The 12,918-nt window shown below is 39.9% G+C and overlaps 1 protein-coding gene and 1 long non-coding RNA gene across 2 annotated transcripts in view; one reads left to right on the top strand and one right to left on the bottom strand.

The window, feature by feature from the left end:
* LOC311090940 (uncharacterized protein) overlaps nt 1-12,918 on the top strand; it is an 846,260-nt gene that overhangs the window by 473,932 nt on the left and 359,410 nt on the right. The window lies entirely within an intron of this gene.
* LOC311091447 overlaps nt 1-12,918 on the bottom strand; it is a 101,958-nt gene that overhangs the window by 56,317 nt on the left and 32,723 nt on the right. The window lies entirely within an intron of this gene.

Raw genomic sequence — 12,918 nt, 5'->3', positions numbered from 1 at the left:
GTAAATCTGCTTTAAAAAAATATTACAATTTCCAACATGGCCAGAGTGTGTGCGTTGAAAAACACGTTCAAATTGGTCGTCTTAACATGGTAAAACTGTGCGTCTTTACTAGGGTTGGGAACCGAGAAACCGAGTGTTTTTGAAAAAATACCGGAACCGTGCGAAATTCCTAAGTTTCGGTTCCGAAAACGGTTCTGGTGCGCTGTATGGGCGAAGTGCTGTGAGCTTATCCTTTAATAGCGACGTCTCACCTCATATTAAAATAGCCTAGTAATGAATGCACTGAAAAGCCCTCACGCTACTCAAATACGTTTTGCGTCAGATATCAACGCAGAGAGAGAGAGAGTAGAGCTGCACAATTAAGTTAATCTTTAAAAGATCTCGATTCAAACACCCACGCGATCTTGTTCCTAAATTACAAAAACCTCACCCCTGAACATTCAAATCTGTTTGCGCTGTCGTTGACCCAGAGAGAGCAGTTGTCAATATGAAACAGCTTTACAATCACACAGTATCGATATTTCTGTTACAAATATTCAAATGATCACAGAAGTACTGAGATAAAAGTTTATAATTCGAGTATAAACTGATGTCTACGGTAGCAACCAAAATATTGTAAATCACCTTTTGAAAGTCGCTGCCTTCAAATAACGAGTGTATCGATTACATCTGATGCTTCAAAACATTCATAAAGACGCAGTCCTTAACTTTTTTGTGTTCAGAATTTACAAAATGTATACAATGAGCGAGTGCATCATGAATGCCTTTTTTTCAAACCGTGTTTTAGTCTTATCCTGAATTACTACGTTAAGCCTGCAATAAGCGTTTATACTCGGACTTTAGACTGGCGGATCGCAGCCGCTGCGGAGTAGCCCAGTGCCTGCGTGACTCGTCATAGACATAAATAGAGAGAAGTAGCTCCGGCAACAATGTTCTTCCGCAAGACGCATGCAGTTCTGTTTATTAACTGCTAGAGCGCTGATTTATCCAGTAATGAAACAAGTAAAGTCTTTATGAATCAATCATTCAAAACTATTTTAAAAATAATCTGTTCTACACACATCTTACATTCAAGCATATTCTACCCCTTCTGAGAGGGTATTCTCCACTGCTGGAGATACAATAAGCTAGGAGAGGTCCCAAATTATTCTAGAGTATGCAGAAATTTTTATTTTCCTTCAGAAAAACTAATATTTTTTTTGCAAAAATTGCTTAACAATATGTTGAATTTGTTGACATTACCAGTCTGTTAAACTCATTTGACAAGTATAAGAAATAAACACAAAAAGGATTGTGGATTTTTCCCTTACTACTATTTTTTTATTAGTTGTTTTAATATTTTTTATTGAATGGGAACCGGAACCGGAATCGTTTGGCGGAACCGGAACCGGAAAATTTCTTACGATTCCCAACCCTAGTCTTTACTCATACTAAAGTAACGCGACGACAACTGATGCCTTAACACGACCAAAATGTAGAAAGAAAAAGAAACAAAAGAAACACGTAAAAAATTGACGCGTTAACGCAGACAAACAGTGCATGTTGAGGGGGTCAAATTTAACGCATTTCGTTTAAAGACTCTTGGCCCCGTTCACCCTCCATACCTCCCCTCCGTGCACACCGCCCCAGCCAACACACAACGTAACAGTTACATAATGTATTCGTACTTTAAATCACGATATGACTTTACTAATTGGCATCGTAACTACAACGTCGCATGCTCTTAATTTCATTACCATCATATTACCGCGCGTCTGTCTCCATGAAAACGAGATCATTCCTGGAAGCGTGGAAGCTTGTCCAGGCTTTTTTCAGGGTTTTTCCTGCATAAATTTTTTTTGGGGGCGGCCAAAGTGAATTTTTGTCCCACCAAAGCCTTATTTGATCGGTGAGTGATGTAGATGACAAGACCTGACAAGACAAGGACCTGCGCCCTGCACACTGAAAAAACGAGGAAAGACAGAGAGTCGCGCGCGCACTCACCGTCTTCAAACTATGTTGCTCTCTCTCTTCATGCATATTAATTAAAATCAATTGAGAATTGACATGATGGTAAAACATCGAAAGACCGAAGTTTTACATGGAGCATTTGGAGATTTTTTTCCTGAATTACTGCTGGGTGTGAATTGAAAAAACGTTGCCTTGTTAACATTCAGCGGACATAAAAAACACTTTCAACAAACAATCAAAAAACCTATCTAGTGATGAAATGTTTTCTGTGTTGACACAAATCTTGTGCGATGTCCTAAACTGTCGGGATAATCACACAACACGTACAAATCCACTAATGACACGTCAGATTCATGAAGTAATGACTCCTTGAACCAATTCACTTTAATGAATGGTTAAAACTGATCTGTCCAACATTAAACTCACGAGACCGTGTATAACAAATCGGTAACACTTTACAATAAGATTCCATTTATTAAACTAGTTAACTACTTTAGTTAACATTAACTACTAATAAACTGCACTTCTACAGCATTTATTAATCTTTACCAATGTTAATTTCACCATTTACTGGTAGCCTACATTATTTAAATCAAAAGCTGTATTTGTTTACCTTAGTTAGCCTAATGCACTGTGAAGTAACATGAACAAACAATGAACAGCTGTATTTTTATTAACTAAGATTAACAAAGACTAATAAATACAGTTACAAATGTATTGCTCATGGTTCATGTTTAGCTTCATACAATAACTAATGTAAACAAATTAAACCACATTTACTCAGAACACCTCTTAAAATGACAATGTAAGGCCCTGTTTACACGTACATGGTTATTTTGAAAAACGGAGACATTTCTCTTCGTTTGCGCCCTTCGTTTACACGCAAACGGAGGATTCGCCAATGAAACTAAAAACTCTTCTAAAAACTTCTAAAAACTCCGGCCAGAGTGGAGATTTTGAAAATCTTCGTTTGCCCGTTTGCATGTAGGCCTAAACTGAGAAAAACGGAGTTTTAGGCAGCGACGTCACAGAATGTGACTATTTTCGGGATTCTGATTGGCTAAAGTGGGCTTGAGCTTCTCGTTACACTGCCACCTACAGGTTTGGCATGCTCTTGACAGCATATACACAGGTTCGTGTGCACGATGTTATTTTTGAAAACGAAGAGGGGTGAAATGTCCGTTTATGAAAATAGCCATCCACGTGTAAACGTAGCCTAAGTGTGCTTACCCCATTTGTTTAGTAAGATTGGTTAGCAGGATTTAACCTTAATAAACTGCAGTATTTTCAGGTTATTTATATGACAATGTGTAGAACAATTACCAAGAAAATCTTTTAGTTAAAAAAATGGAAAGCAAGTCGTTGTTAGCTAGCTGCTAATTGTATTCAATTGTATATGATAGAAAATTAGACTATTAGTTAAAACAAACTTTTTAATGGTACTTTTTTATTCTACTTTTTGAAATTGATTATTTAAAAATAAATAAATACAATACTTAATTTTCAAGAAATATGAACTCAAAATTAACATTCGCAAAATATTATTCCTTAAACATTAGAAAGGAAGACAATTTCAAACTCCATATGTGAAAGTACGTTTTATTTTGCAAAAGGAATAACAATTCAAACCTGATGCATTAATATGTGTAACTGCCATTACCTTCTGAGAACATAACCAAAGTGTCACAATATCTAGACATTTTATAATAATGTATAATAATGCATTTTAAAAGTTTTTACACTGTTGGTGCCAGCGTTATAACAGACCTCTGTATACATTAGAATGTAACTGTATTAGTCACAACAAATGAAAAGGACAGATAATAAGGTGTAGAAAACTAGTGCATTCAGAGATGCAGGAAAAACTCTTTAACAAATAAATAATGTTTTTAAACGGCAATCTGGGTGCTAGTGGCTTTCAGTAACAAAGTCCCAGTAAATACTAAGTGAACACAAAATCTGTGTTCTGGAAAATTTCTAAATTTGAGATAAGTATTACAATAGACTGTAACAATATTAGTCACTCACAACAAGTGAAATAAAAGACAATAAACAGTCTCTTGTGCATCCAGAAATGCAGAACATATCTTAATAAGGTAAACAAAACAAAAATTAGACCGCAATCTGGGTGCTAGTGGCTTTCAGTAATGCAATCCCAATGAATACTAAAATGCAAAATGCAATTCTCCACTTCACTGGGCAATTTCAAATCTTGAGCTCAGTGTTTAATAGGGCAACTACAGTAGTCACAACAACTGAAATGAACAGAAAATAAATTGTATAGAGCTCGTACATCCATTCCTCTTAGCTCTTTTTTTTTTTTTTTTGACTCAGCAATCTGGGTGTTAGTGGCTTTGAGTCATCCAAGCCCAGTAAGACTTTTTGGATGAAGTTAAAGGTGTGGGTCAGCTCTTTGGGGTAGTTGAGATGTTATGCATATATCAAACCAAACATCAAAAGAAAAGCATCAGCCAACCTGGAAATGTCCCTTAGAACAATGTCACGTTCCAGCACAATAGCAATCCCAGCAGGGTCAAACTGAACAGTAGAGCTCGAGTCTCCATTCACCATGCTGACAAGAGCTACAGCTGAATCTGCAATGTCTGGCTCATCCACCTCTTCAGTCTGAACTTCATGAGCATAATCAGATAAATAACATTAAAATTCAAATGAGATGTATAAAAACATACATTCCACATCTTGAAAAACACAGAGTCATCTTCGCGCAAGTAGACAGGGAGGGCTCGAAGTGCAGCTGTACATCTGTTGTTAATATCGTAGTGATCCCAAAAAAGACAGAACTGTCTTAGTGGTGCAAGAGAAAAGAAAAAATAGAGATAAAAGTACAGATGAAAGAGGGGAAGAAATTTAAAGCAAAAAAAAGTTCAAAGCCAGGTTTAAAAAATTAACAGATAGCAGTAAAATACTTGTGCACATTAACCAACTAACTTGTACAATAAATGTAATTAACCAAATTTTACCATAAGATCATAGGCACTAAAGATGCTTCTCAGTGCTTCTGCTGCCTTGCCAGTACGGGCAGCCTTCTGCCTGTAAACAGCACTCAGTCCAGGAGTATGGTTGTCCAGCTCTGCATAGAACTTGTTTTTCAAGCTGATATTAGTAATTCTGTGGAATTCTGCAGCAATCTGAAAGCAGCATTCAAACAAATAACATACAAAAAGTCCTTCACTGGTTGTGATGGGTTATCTACAACGATCTGTTTGCGACGCAGCGCAAATGTACTTTGCATGAGTCTCTCTATCAGCCCAAGACTTCTCTCTGTCTTAGACACTTCCTCAACTGTTTGCAATCTTTGTTGTTCCAAGCTTTCAGCACTCTCTCCTTTTGGAAAATTTGGTAGGTAGTTTACCTCAGCTCGATAGCTCTTTTGATGCTGGATTATTTTGGCTTCTCTTCCCCGAGTTAACAGCCACCTCGTCACAGCCAGATCTGCTGAGTTTTGTGCGATAGTTGCCCATTTTAAACTTTAAACTTGTCTTCCAGCCATACCATCCACATTGACTTCCTGGTTCTGTGAGGCAGGGGTGCTTAGAAATAAGAGCCTCAGCTGCTTTAGCTACTTGTTTGTCGCTGGGGTAAGCCCTTAAAGCTGTGCATTGCCTTGACCATATTTTCTAGAATATTGTGTTTTTGGCCTTTTGTTAATTTTAAAATGTTCCACTGTTTTGATAGGCCGTATTTCCACCATTTAGGCTGTGCTCGACATCGTATGAAAATTGAGGAACTGGGAACACATCAGGCCAACTCTGCAGGCGTCCTGGGGCATTAGGCAGTATATCTGTGTCTGGAGTTGCAGCTGAACCGGCATCAGTCTCAGATCTGTGTAGTTTCAATACGGCCTTCTCTGGCCATTCTGAAATGTCTGTTAGAAAGCAGAGTTGCCCCCCAAAGTCTGGGTCTTCATATTGGAGGCTGAAATCAAAATCAAGACAAGGTCTGAATTTCTCTTTAATCACTGTAATCAACTCTTCTACTGTACTTGGGCGTGTAGAAAGGGTGATCTTGTGGGCGATGTCAGGAGCAATGTAAACTCTCAGTAAAAGTTTCTGTGATTCCGCCATCTAGGGGACAAAAACAACAAGGTAAAAGACAAGTTAAAAATATAGTTTCGAACAAGATGGACATGGATTTCCAAACAATGTAGAAATCTTTACCTTATTGTAAAGGTAGAAATCGCTTTGGTGTCAACAGCAACTGGCCCTCTATGCTGTAGGCAGAAAGGGGGGCTGTGTCACTCAAATCTGCTACTGTTTTAACAGATATATCACCTAAACCTAAACGCTCTTATGTGTTCAATATAATGGGACTTGTGCTCCCTGCATAGGAAGGCCACATGATCGTTCACAAGGAGGATTGACTACTTGGTAACCCTGCTTCAAAACCAGCAGGAAAATATTCCCCAGTAGAAATATTTGTCCCATCAATGGTGATTCGAGATGCACAGTATATAGTGTTACTATCAGTCTTCTGTTTAATATACTGTATTGCCACTTCAGGTAGTGTTGAAACTAAAACAGATGTCACAGTTGACGCCTGCAAATGTGGTTTGAAGAATGCTGGCGCACTTAGATGGTAAGCCATCATATGCTGGTGTCTGCTTGCCAGTGTCTTCAGCACATTTTTAAAGATCTGTGTATCGTGCACAACCCGTTTGAAGAAGCGGTGTTTGCCTTCAAAACGCATGGTCCATAAATGTACAAGAGGTCCAAAACATCTGATCAGCTCTGGGTAATGTTCGACGTAGTGATGCTTTGGGCGAAGCTTAAAATCTGGAAATACTTCAAGAAGAATTTGCCTGTGGTCCTTAATTTTACTCTGTAGATACTGAATCATCTCTTCAGTAAATGTTGGAGACAGCACTATCTCCCTCTGGTACAACATTGCTAACCATAAATGGAGGTAGCCGAAGTAATGCAGCATTTTCATGACCATTACCACCTATTGTAATTTTTGTGGTATAAGTTTTGGAAATTGGCTTTGGTCTATCAACCTTGTCTGTATGCTGATATGGGAATGATTAAATTTTCCTATTCAAATAATCAAGCGTGAAGTGTTTCATTTTCTGAATGCATAAAGCCAACTCGACTGGCACAATACCTTCAAGGAGGTCATGGAGAATATCAGGGGGGAAACCAGTGATTGGATGAAAATACTGCAGCTTTTGTTTTAACACACAGTCCCCTTTCACACCACAATTACTTTCCCAATTTCTACTGGAGACATTCTGGACATGCAGATCATGAGTTACCTTAGTTCTCAGACTGAATTCACCCTCAGCAACATTTGCTTTCAACGCAACTTCAACAGAAACTCCAGCCTTGCTGCTGTGAAACAAGTTCTCATTACCCACTTCTAGAATAACTTGTTGTTTCTTATGTCCTGCAGTTTCTTTAGACCTTTTGTTGCGTTCATCACCTCCTTTTCCCTTTTCCTCCAAAGCCAGACTCTAAAAATAATCAGAAGTTTAATGTGTTAATATGTTGTTTCCCCTCTACACTGTTCATTACGGCACAAAGGGCTTTTACACTGTTGAATACGACACGGTGTGCTGAGGATTAGCACATGAGCAGCGCGCTTGTCTGTAAATGTGACAGTGATGAAACTTAGCCAAACACTGAATAAAGTTGTATAAACTATAAACATTGTGTTAATTCTAATTAGGCTAACATAAACAATGGTTCAAGCATCAGATTTTCAGACAGTGCTTTTGTAAATTGTTCAATGCTTGCACTACTTACCACATCTTTGCCTTCTGTCTCAAAACACTGTTTTGCTGACTCAAAATCTCCTCCTTTACCCTTCTCCTCCAAACCCTGGCTCTGTGAACATTCAGCAGTTTCAAGCATCAACAGTTCTTCAAGCATCAAATCTTCAGACATTGCTGCTTTAGATTGTTGCATGCTTGATGTATGAACCACAACGTCTCTCCCTTGTGCTTCAGAAGACTGATTTGCTGACTCAGAATCATAAATGATGCAGAGATAACACGTTGTCCTCTGTATTTTATGTGCAAATGGCCATGATCATCACTGAGCAACTTTGCTGCCAGCTCATCTGGTTCCAGCCGACTGTTGACTTGCACAACCAGCAACTCATGAAGCACAACATCTTCTATTACAAAAGTGCTCATTTGATCACTCTTGTCCTGTACAGTGACAGCTGCACGAAGGACTGACATCACTCTTGCTGTTTTGCAGTATGCTGCACATTGTGGACATCTTGTCATCATTGTCTGGAAGTTGACCGCAGGCAAAGGATGCAGCTTCGGACGTTGGTATTCTGCTTTGACCTCTGCCGTCACAACTTCTCCCTCTTTGACCTTAAAACGGTTAATTACTTGCGCAACATTGCTTGATACATCAGGCACAACTGTTATAGAAGACAAACAAGTGCAACCATCAAACTGTCGAATAGATGCATTCTTGATTGTGTACCACTTCCCTGTTTCAAGCATATCTCCTCCCCAGACAGTCAATGACAAACCACAGGTTTGATCTGCCACATCATAAGACCTTCTTTGCAATCTTTGATTGCTGCGGGTCATTGCCTGAGTATCCTCATCCAACTGGAGCACTTTGATTGTGACATTCACCTAAAATACAAAATACAGGGCAAAGAATTGTTACACTAACCAACAATCTCTTTTCTTGGCAACAATAATATGATGTTACACCACACACACATGAATCCAACAAACAAGTATATCTCTATACTACATCTCAGGTACTACAGGCAAACTATACTTAAAGTTACTTAAACTAAACTTTATCTACTATTATCATAAAAGACTGTTTAACAACCACACTTAAAACATTCTAATAATATTTCCTATATATACCAAAACAAACACCATCTTTACAGTCAGAACTGCCAATCAATAGTGATTCTAACAGCAGCACATCCTGTCACATGACTAGAATGATGCATACCGTCTTCACTTAACCCATGTGATAATGAGCTGAAGAGTTGAATCAGGTGTGTTTGATTAGGGAGACAACGAAAACCTGCAGTGTTAGTGGTCCTCCAGGACAGGTTTGAGAACCACTGGTTAAAATAACTACCGCCCTAGACCAGTGGTTCCCAAACCTGTCCTGCCGGCACCCCAACACTGCACGTTTTCTTTGTCTCCCTAATCAAACACACCTGATTCAACTCATCAGCTCATTATCACATGGGTTAATGAGCTGATGAGTTGAATCAGGTGTGTTTGATTAGGGAGACAAAGAAAATGTGCAGTGTTGGGGTGCCGGCAGGACAGGTTTGGGAACTACTGCCCTAGACATTAAAGCTTAAATAACTCCTTGTAACACATCTTTCCCATAAACAGCTTTCATGTGTTTGTGTGATCCACAACAAACATATTAATCAAACACTACTACAAAAACACACAGCTTCTCACATGAAATTTTGATTGATTTGTAGCATTCATGTTTGCATGCCATACCCATCAACCTACCCTTTGATATTCCCTGGGATTATCTACAATTTGCTGCAACGTCCAGTCTTCTACAACCTCACGTGAACGGTTATCGAAGGCAAACTCCAGACGAAGCACACATGTCAAGGAGGATAAACTGTTTACGATGATGTCAACCTCTCCTTTCTTCTGCCATGAAGGGGACAAACCCACCTCACACAGCCTTACAGGACTCCTACAAAAATAACAAAGCACAACTTCCATTAAGATTATCCTACATAGACAAACATGCAACTAATAATTATTCATGAAAAAATTCTGCTTTAACCTGTCACACTTTCTAACAATTAGGCCTACCTGTCTTTCTGGGCTTTGACAAATATGTGATGCCTTTGTACGTCAAAGATAACAACACAACTATTTCTTCCTGCCTCCTGTAAAACGGCAGTGAAATATTTGGCCGATTTGCTCCTTTAGTAATATTCGACACATCATGAAGGTATCCTTCGACCTCATATTTTGCTTTTTTCTCCATTGTTAATTTCTGGAAAAAAAACAACAACAACAGCACCAATTCAAGTGCAGCAATTTCTTGAATAATAGGTTCATTATTATTAAATATTTAGAGAATTTATTGTTATTTACAAGACAATATACACCAATTTTCATAATCATTGCAAAATAATAAACTCTTTCTCTGTCAGATGAATTCGTCTGAAAGACGAAAATCATAAGCCGCGTTTCCACCGAAATTACCCAGAACAATTTGTCCCAGGAACTTTTTTTCCCCCAGACCTGTTGCTGTCTGCGTTTCCACCGTGATTTAAAGTACCGTGATGATTAGGCAAATAGCCCGGTGATGTAGGACTGCACGCTACTTTACAGTTCCCGCTGGATTTCATCCTCTGAATTTAAGCTTAAAGGGATACTTCACCGATTAGCATTAGGCTTTGTATCAGTAGAAAACCTGTAGTATTTTCGAATAACCGTGTTTCACTCCCTCATGTCCCCCTGAGACGAGAGATTTATGTATTTTTTATCTGGAAAAAAATTCTGATCAAAAATCATCATTTTGCGTCATCGGAGGCTTTTAGGAGCTAGTTCCTCATGTTCTCCACCCGCCCATAGGGGGTGGGATCTCACTCACAGAATGTACAAATAGTGTCAGCCATCTTTTTTTTTTTTTAAGCTAAGCTAACAGGCTCTTGCTCTGTGGAGAAAGCTGAGTGGTACGGGTGACTGTACATCCTCTTTTTCCTGGACATGTCTGGCCGGAATTTCGAAATCGGCTTTTGCTTTCTACAGCCGCCATTCTTTATGTTAACATGCACACCTTTTGTTTCAATTGGACTGAATTCATTGCGATTGGTGAATCTGAATGTAGTGTTTACATGAACACTAAACAAGTGATCGGTTGATGTGCGTTTTAAGAAAATGTAAGAAAATTCCTGTGTTTTCGTCTCGGTCGGGATCTGTGTGAAGCAAAATGCATGACCTGCAAAGCTGGCACGTACGTGTCAGTAGGGCTGTAGTCAAGACCACCTTTGTCGAGTCCAAGACAAGTCCAAGACCAGGACTAGTCGAGTCCAAGTCAAGACCGAGTCCAAAGAGGTTCGAGTCCGAGTCAAAACCAAGTCCAAAAAGGTTCGAGTCTGAGTCAAGACCGAGTCCAGGACAGGAAAAAAAAAAAGCAGTCTGCTAAAAAAATATAGGCTAGCCTATAGAAATTAAATCATGTAATAATGAAATAATGAATAATTTTAATTTTATTTAAAATAATTGACTAATTCAAAGAACAACAAAAAAATAATAATTATATAGGCCTAAAGGAGCACACACATCGTTTCGACTGTCAGATCAGCCTTACATTCTGTTCCTGTCAATCATACACGCGATGTCAACCAATTAAACTGCATGAGGGAGGGCCGAGCCAACTCACAGACACACACACACACAAGAGATGCGGATAAACCGCGGATCGGGCGGATGACGTGACGAAAAATAATATTTTAGCCTACCACTAGTGGAATAGGCAAAGAAAGAAAGGTAAGAAAAAAAGTCGGAAAACTTTGCCCATTAATTAGATGTGCAAGGCAAGCAGGCTAGTTTTTTGGGGTGTTATGGACAATTAAAAATGTGAATATTCACGTTGCACTAGCGGCGGACTTTCAGCGAGTTTATTTAAACATTTATTTTTTATAGAGCCGTTTATGAGTCAAAAGAGCCGGCTCTTTTCATTGAGCTGAGTGAAACGAACCGGCTCACGAAAAAGAGCCGAAATGCCCATAGTTATTAGGTGGCCAGTGTTTCACTTTCCCTCCAATAATATTTTGTTTTAATATCGCGTCGACGTATGTGTGATTACTGGGAACATAATAAAGACACCTGGACTCGGTCGAGACCAAAAGCCATATTTGGCAAGACCAGTGGCCGAGACCGAGACAAGTCCGAGTCCGAATACCAGCGAGTCCGAGACAAGTCCGAGACCATAGAAAAGCGGTCTCGAGTCCGGACTCGAGTACTACAGCCCTATGTGTCAGTGTCAAATATTGAAAATGTAACGAGGTTCGTTTGTTATGGGAAGAAGGAGGCGGGAACCGACGAACATTTAAAGACTTAAATGACATAAAATAAAACAAATACAAAACGAAAGTAAAAGACAACTGAGCCCCTCATGGACGACTGCTGTCACATCAAATAAGACATAAACATCTCTCTCGATCTCCACTGTCGTTTCTCCTCCTTTTGCTTCCGCTCCTCCTTGAGAGATACGAGACTGGTGCGTCTCACAGGTGTTGCTAATCAGTAATCACGCCACCGGCCTCACGCCGTTCTCCCACGGCCCTCAGCCTCGTCCTGCTCGCCATAGTAAACACGATGAATGGCGACTGTAGAACGCAAAAGCCGAATCCCGGACATTTTTGGCGATCTCAAAATCGTCCCCCGGGGCAGCATGGCAGTTTCTTGGAAGAGCTTGATGTGCTACTCTCATCCTTCCCTGAGGACGGTCCTCCTCTCATAGTTCTTGGAGACTTCAACATCCACCTAGAAAAACCTCAGGCTGCTGATTTCCACACTCTGCTCGCCTCATTCGACCTCAAACGAGTATCTACTGCGGCTACTCACAAATCAGGTAACAAATTGGACCTTATCTACACACGCTACTGCTCCACTGACCATACACTGGTCACTCCACTGCACACCTCAGATCACTTCCTCCTCACTCTCAACCTCAGCCTGCCTCAGAACACAACACACACTCCTCCACAGGTCATCTGCCTCAGAACACAACACACACTCCTCCACAGGTCATCTGCCTCAGAACACACCTCAGAACACAACACACACTCCTCCACAGGTCATCTGCCTCAGAACACAACACACACTCCTCCACAGGTCATCTGCCTCAGAACACAACACACACTCCTCCACAGGTCATCTGCCTCAGAACACAACACACACTCCTCCACAGGTCACCTGCCTCAGAACACAACACACACTCCTCCACAGGTCATCTGCCTCAGAAC

This window comes from Abramis brama, assembly GCF_963993115.1.
Source record: "Abramis brama genome assembly, chromosome: 1".
Lineage (NCBI taxonomy): Eukaryota > Metazoa > Chordata > Actinopteri > Cypriniformes > Leuciscidae > Abramis > Abramis brama.
The sequence above is the reverse complement of the archived record's forward strand: the minus strand, read 5'-3'. Positions and strand labels throughout refer to the sequence as shown.